Genomic DNA, 7,280 nt, shown 5'->3' with positions numbered 1-7,280 from the left:
CTTGGATCTCAATAGCTGGTCAGAAAGTGGGAGTTTTATTTTATTTTATTTTGCTATAAGTTTTGCAGAAAAGTTATCCCTTTTAGTTGTTTGCAGATTTCAAAAGTTGCAATTTTTAAATGAGCTGTTAAAAAAAAAAGGATAATTTTTAAGTCAAAATTGTGAAACACAAAATATTTCCAACGAGTGTAAGGCATGAGCTAATTTTGTCATATCTATCTTATAGTTTTAATTTTGTTAAATACTGTCAAATATGAGTGTGGAATTTTTCATATATTAGCCTGGTTGTACATGCCTTATCCTTTGGAGAATCTCTTAGCCTGAACAGTAACTTGTGACAAAAAATGCCACAGGTTAATTATGAATGGTGTTAAAAAGTATTTTCTTTTACAATTTCTAAATTAGATGCTTTTCAATGTAATTGAAATTGTTCTTTTATTAGGACATAAGAAATGAAGTGTGCCTGATTAACCTTCCCCATACCATTCAGCATTTTATATGTATCTCTATCATTCCCTTTCCTGTTTATCTTCTCTCCAAACTAGGCAGCACTGACCTATGTCTCTCTCCATAGACATCTAACATGGAAAACTATTAACTAAAAACTGGCTGTTGTGCGGAAGGTAACTTGTGTGAAAGGTAACAGTTGTGTGGAAGGTAACAGTTTAACAGCCTTGATAACAGAAGCACTCTCTTTACCCATGGAATATATATGCCCAATGGAAATTCAGAGTCCTGCCAGTGTATCTACCTGCGACTTATCGAAGCCTCCCCTTAGACATGAGAGGGTAGTTCAGTTTCTATTTTTTTCAGTTACTTAAAAAAAACCTTTCTATTAAAAACAAGCAAAAAATGTTTGGATGGACAATTTTCATCAGCTCAAGCTGGGCACCTTGTCTAGTAGGAGCTAGTCAGCTGGAAACATGACTGAGACTAGCAAGTTATTTCACAGATGCCACCAGACATCCAACAGAGACCAATTAGTATCTATTGATTTCAGTCAGTAACCTGGCTCAGGTTCATAACAATGACATGGATGGTGAAGACTCACTGATGAATCATCCTATGTGAAGTTATGTGCTGTTTTCTGAAACAGATTTCAAAATGTAAAAAGAAAATGTTATCAATTTTATAAAATCCAACTGTGGCTTTTAACTAAAAGTGTTTTTTGTACATGCACGGCTATTAATTATTATGTGTTAGTGATGTGTTGATAAGTAGCTCAGCACAATACAAAACACAGAACATGATAGTTTTTTAATCAAGAGGCATACGTTTTTAAGACCACATACAATACCTGCACTATTTTTAGCAATGTAACCAGTATGTGCCGTTTCACTGATACTCTTTGCAGCTGTCCATCACTGAAGCTATGTCCACACTACCAGGTTATTTTGCAATAAGTTATTTCAAAATAATAACTCCCGCAATAGCTATTTTGAAATAAGCTGATTCCTCCTTAGAAGCAGGAGTTATTATTTTGAAATAAGAAGCCCCTGATTTCAAAATAACAGGGTTGGTAGTGTGGACGCTTGCCTTGTTATTTTGAAATAAAGGGGGTTATTTCAAAATAAACTCCCCAGTATAGTCAGGCCCTTAGGCTATGTCTAGACTGCAGGCTTCTTTCGAAAGAGGCTCTTTCGAAAGCATCTTTCGAAAGAGCCTCTTTCGAAAGCATCTTTCGAAAGAGCCTCTTTCGAAAGATCGCGTCTAGACTGCAGGCGGATCTTTCGATAGAGGAAATCCGCTTTTTCGAAAGAGAGCACCCAGCGAGTCTGGATGCTCTCTTTCGAAGACGGCCTCTTTACATTGTAGAACACCTTCTTTCGAAAGAGGAACTTTCGAAAGAAGGCGTTCTTCCTCGTGAAACGAGGTTTACCGCCATCGAAAGAAAAGCCGCGTTCTTTCAAAATAATTTCGAAAGAACGCGGCTTGAGTCTGGACGCAGGGGAAGTTTTTTCGGGAAAAGGCTACTTTTCCTGAAAAAACCCCTGAGTCTGGACACGGCCTTAGTGATCTACTGCTCGTCACTTGTATTCTGCACCCAGGGAACTTACTAAGACATAAGAGTGTGTTATGCAATGGACTCAGTGGTGCATGGAATTGGTAATGAGATATGAAGTCTTTCATTTTAGGTCATGGCTTTAAATAAAGCACGAGATGGTAGTGGCTGGAAATTACTACTTTGTTTTGTTGGTCTCAGTCCAAATTTTGGGGCTTGATTATAACAAGTGACAATTATAAGAAACAATTAGCAGTAAAGCTGGCATACTAAGCAGAAAGGTTAGGGACTCAATCATCCTGCAGAATGTTCTGAACTGGTCTCTCCAAATAGGGTTGCAGCAATTTTGCTTGCTCCTCTGAGTTCATAGATTGGTTAACTGCATGCCTGATTACCTGATGAGAATGTGCACATGCCTGTTTGTACATATACAGGTCTGTGCATTAAAATTTTGCAGGGGAAGACTACAAAATGTCTTTGTTCTGAAGATAAACTTAAAAAACAACAAATGGTCTGGTAGCAGTTTATAGACTAACAAAACATGTAGGATATGTCTACAGTTGCAGCCTAATTCGAACTAGGGCTTCAAATGTAGGCACTTGGAATTGCAAATTCCAAATCAAGCCCAGGATTTAAATATCCCACGCTTGATTTGCATGTTCCCAGTCGGGCGCCATTTTTGAAATGTACAAGCCTGGACTAACTGCTCGTGTCTACACGTGGCAGGGAAACGGGCGTTCGAAATAAAGCCCTATTTCAAACTACCTGTTAAACCTCTTTGCAGGAGGAATAACAGGTAGTTCGAAATAGGGCTTTATTTTGAACGCCCGTTTCCCTGCCACGTGTAGACGTGGGCAATTAGTCTGGGCTTGTAAATTTCAAAAATGGCGCCCACCGGGAACATGCAAATCAAGCGCAGGATATTTAAATCCCGGGCTTGATTTGCAATTCTGAATGCCTACATTTGAAGCCCTAGTTCAAATTAGGCTGCAACTGTAGACATATCCATAGATTAGGGGTGTCCAAACTTTTTTCAAAGAGGGCCAGATTTGATGAAGTGAACATGCGTGAGGGCCGACCATTTTGCCTGACATTCTTTGAACCATTAAAATTAAATGCAAATTAACTATTTTATGCAAAGTTTATTGCAAACGGCAAACGACATAACACCAACTATACATGTTGTGTCCAAATATATTTATAACTGATTTAGACCAACTGACATTAACTGAGATTTTACAATGTATTCATCTCAATTGAAAAAAAAACTTGCCTACACTAATGTGAAGGGTGAAACTGAGATCTGGACTGCAGTACATAGGCTAGGTCTGGTTCAAAGGCAGTGGTTTTGATGCACAAAATGTCACGCAGGTGAGAGTCACTTAGTCTTGTCCTCACGCGGTTCTTGTTAAAGTTCATAGCAGAGAATGTCTTCTCACACATATATGTTGAGCCAAACAAGCTCAGCATTTTCTTAGCCAATGTTCGAATCTCTTGAAACCGGCTCTTATCCAGTTGGCGGTAAAAGTTCACAAGAGAGAGCTGTTGGTGACGACTGCGTAACTCGCTGTCACAATGCAGCTCAATGAGCTCGAGCTGCAGCTGATCTGGAGCATCCTCGGGGTCAACAGAGAATGGAGAGGAGAAAAGGCTGATCTCCTTTTCAATAGCTGCAAAGTCCTGAAAGCGCCGTTTAAACTCCCCAGCCAGAGATGCAATGTCTGCTGCATACCTGCTCGTTTGCGCACTGATATTGTCCTGTGGAAAACTGTTCATTATTTCCTGCAACGCTGAAAAATGTATGGTATTGGGCTGTGTTTGTGACAACTGCCTTATGAAAAGTTGCAGCTTTGTCCCAAAGGCTTTGAGGTGTGAATAAAGCTGGTTCACCGCTGCATCTTTCCCCTGAAGACTCGTGTTCAGTACATTCAGATGCTTTGTTATGTCAACTAGAAACCCCAAATCAGCCAGCCAAATAGGATCAGATAGTTCTCGCATTGGTTGTCCCTTTGTTTCCAAGAATTCTCTGATTTCCTTTCTGAGAGAGTAGAAACGCTGCAGTGCAGACCCCCGACTGAGCCATCTTACATCGTTGTGATATAAAACATCTTCGTATTCAGCCTGGATGTCCAGTAGAAACTGTTTAAACTGGCGGTGGCACAGGGCTTTAGAGCGAATAAAATTAATAGTCTTTAGCACCGGTTTCATAACATGATCATATTTGAGATGTTTAGCACAGAGAACTTGTTGATGAATGATACAATGGAGTTTAATAGCTTTGCCTCCTTCTTCGATCACCTTGTTACAGATTAGGGTTGATAATCCACTTCGTTCACCAACCATGGCAGGTGCCCCATCAGTAATAATCCCAGTAACTTTGTTCCAAGGCAGTTTCATGTCATCTATGGCGGAACTAACAGAAACAAATAAATCTTTTCCTCTTGTTTGGTCCGTAAGGCTCTGGAGGTCAAGTAGCTCTTCAGTCACATTCATTTCATCGTCCACCCCTCTCATAAAAATCAGCAACTGAGCTGTGTCAGATAGGTCCGTGCTTTCATCACAGGCTATTGAAAAGAAGTCAAAATCCACTCCTTTGGATGTCAACTGTCTCTTAATATCTGATGAAATCTCTTCAATTCTCCGTGCTACAGTGTTACGAGCCAGGCAAATGTTGGCAAACTCTTGCTTCTTCTCGGGACAGATATTCTCAACCATTTTCATAACGCATTCTTTGATAAAGTCACCCTCAGCAAAAGATTTGCAATTTTTAGCAATTAACGTTGCCACCTCATAGCTCACCCTTGTGGCATTTTCATTTGACTCACAGGCTCTTATGAAAAATTTCTGTTGTGACATTAAAACAGCTTCAAGTTGCTTCAACTTTTCACTGCGGTCATGCCCTGTAAGCTTGTCGTATGTGCTATGTCTCGACTGGTAGTGTCTCTTGACATTAAATTCCTTATAAACAGCCACAGTCTCTTGGCATATCAGACAAACACAGTGATTCTCTATTTCAGTGAAGAAATATTCCACTTTCCACCTGTCCTGGAAGCGGCGGCCCTCACTGTCAACTTTCCTTCTCTTATTTACAGTCGCCATTTTTTTAAATTGACCAGAAGGGGAAGGGATCATGTGAGCGCAGTGCCAGAGGTTTAATACACTGCCCAAGTAATACACTGCACTAATACACTGCCCAACAAGAATTCTCTTGCCTTTGTGGCTGTTTGTGGCGAAGTCTCTAATGATGAGCTCCACGTGCCTGAGCCCGTTTGTGGCGAAGTCTCTAATGTTCGCAGCTCCACGTGCCTGAGCCCGCCAGAAAGCTGACAGTGCGCAGGGCCAATCACAGATACTGAGCTTGAACAGCTGCGGAGTCCGTCCCTGATCTCAGCAGCTGCGGAGTCCGTCCCTGCACTCTCAGCCCCAAGGTAGAGGGCTTGCAGGGTCAGAGGCGGGCGGAGAGTGCAGGGCACGCTGGCCTCACGGCGGCCCGGGGGCAGGGCGAACCCGTAGCCAAGCGGGGGAGCGGGGTTGCGGACGTGCCCTACATGGAGGACTTTAGGACCGCAGCGGCCGCCATGGACGGCGGCAGCGCGGCCGGAAGCGGCGCCAGTCAGAGGAGCGCCGGGGAGCCAGGAGAGGGGGAGGAAGCGGGGGCTGTCCCTGCGCACTCAGCCCCAAAGCGGAGTGCAGGGGCCGGGTTTGGGACCGCGGCGGCGGCGGCCCGAAGCGGCGCGCTGAGTGCGCCAGTTAAAAAAAGCACCGGGGAGCCAGGAGAAGCGGGGGGCCGTATTAAATCTGACCGCGGGCCGCATTTGGCCCGCGGGCCGGACTTTGGACATGCCTGCCATAGATGGTATCATGAGCTTTCGTGAGCACAGCCCACTTTTTCAGATGACTGGAGTTTTCATCTGAAGAAGTGGGCTGTGCCCACAAAAGTTCATGATACTGTCTACGTGTTTTGTTAATCTATAAAGTGCCACCAGACCATTCGTTGTTTTTTGAATTTATCATGTGCAGACTAACTCAGCTACTCCCCTGAAGCTGTTGTTCTGAGGGTACATGAATGATGTGGCATTTTTATAATCATTCTATCCCCTCCATTTCCCTACTCCAGTGGACTTTCAGATTGGCATATCCTTAAAAAGGACATGTAGTTCCAAATGGCAAAGGTCAAACTAGAGGTGGCATCTGCTGGATATCTGACCAATTGTTAGCTTTCCATGAGTCTATGTTGTGAATGGGATTTATTCTCATTTGCATTTATGCTCCTTTAATTGTTGCAATCATGCAAAGGGGTCTTAACGTGACTTTACAACAGTGTAAAGTGATCTAAGTATAAATGATGGGCACACAAGAGTACCTTTTCACTTCCCAAAAGAGAGAAGATGAGTGTCCTTTTAATATGCTTACTAGGCAGATTAAGGGCCTTATCCAGCCCTTCTTGCTCAGTGTTTGTCTATGGCTTCCTCGTGAAATGAGGAGTAATGGTAGTTCGAACTAGGAAGCCTAGTTCGAACTACCTAGTTCGTGCCCCGTGTAGCCGCGCTGCACGTGGTTCGAACCAGCAGGGTTTTAAAAATGGCAGCTCCCCGCATATGCAAATGAAGCCCGGGAAATTCAAATCCCGGGCTTCATTTGCAAGTGCGGTATGCCTACATTACCCCGCTAGTTCGAACTAGCGGGGTAGTGTAGACATACCCTTAGAGTTCTTTGAAGGAGGTGGGAGAGGGGAAGAGAGAGGGTGGGAGAGGGGAGGGCAACTAAAATGATCAGAGGTTTGGAACAGGTCCCATATGAAGAGAGGCTAAAGAGACTGGTACTTTTCAGTTTAGAAAAGAGGAGACTGAGGGGGGAATATGATAGAGGTCTATAAAATCATGAGTGGTATGGAGAGGGTGAATAAAGAAAAGCTATTTACTTGTTCCCATAATACAAGAACTAAAGGATGTACAATGAAATTAATGGGTAGCAGGTTGAAAATTAATAAAAGAAAGTTCTCTTTCATACAGCGCACAGTCAACCCGTGGAACTTCTTGCCAGAGGAGGCTGTGAAGGCTAGGACTATAGCAGAGTTAAAAAAAGAGCTAGATAAATTCATGGAGGTTAGGTCCATCAAAGGCTATTAGCCAGAGGATAAGGAATGATGCCCCTGGCATCTGTTTGTCAAAGGCTGGAGAAGGATGGCAGGAGACAAATCTCTTGATCATTGTCTTTAGTCCACCCCCTCTGCAGCACCTGGCACTGGCCACTGTTGGCAGACAGGATACTGGGCTAA

The sequence above is a fragment of the Pelodiscus sinensis genome, chromosome 2, assembly GCF_049634645.1.
Source record: "Pelodiscus sinensis isolate JC-2024 chromosome 2, ASM4963464v1, whole genome shotgun sequence".
NCBI classification, from domain to species: domain Eukaryota; kingdom Metazoa; phylum Chordata; order Testudines; family Trionychidae; genus Pelodiscus; species Pelodiscus sinensis.
The sequence above is the reverse complement of the archived record's forward strand: the minus strand, read 5'-3'. Positions refer to the sequence as shown.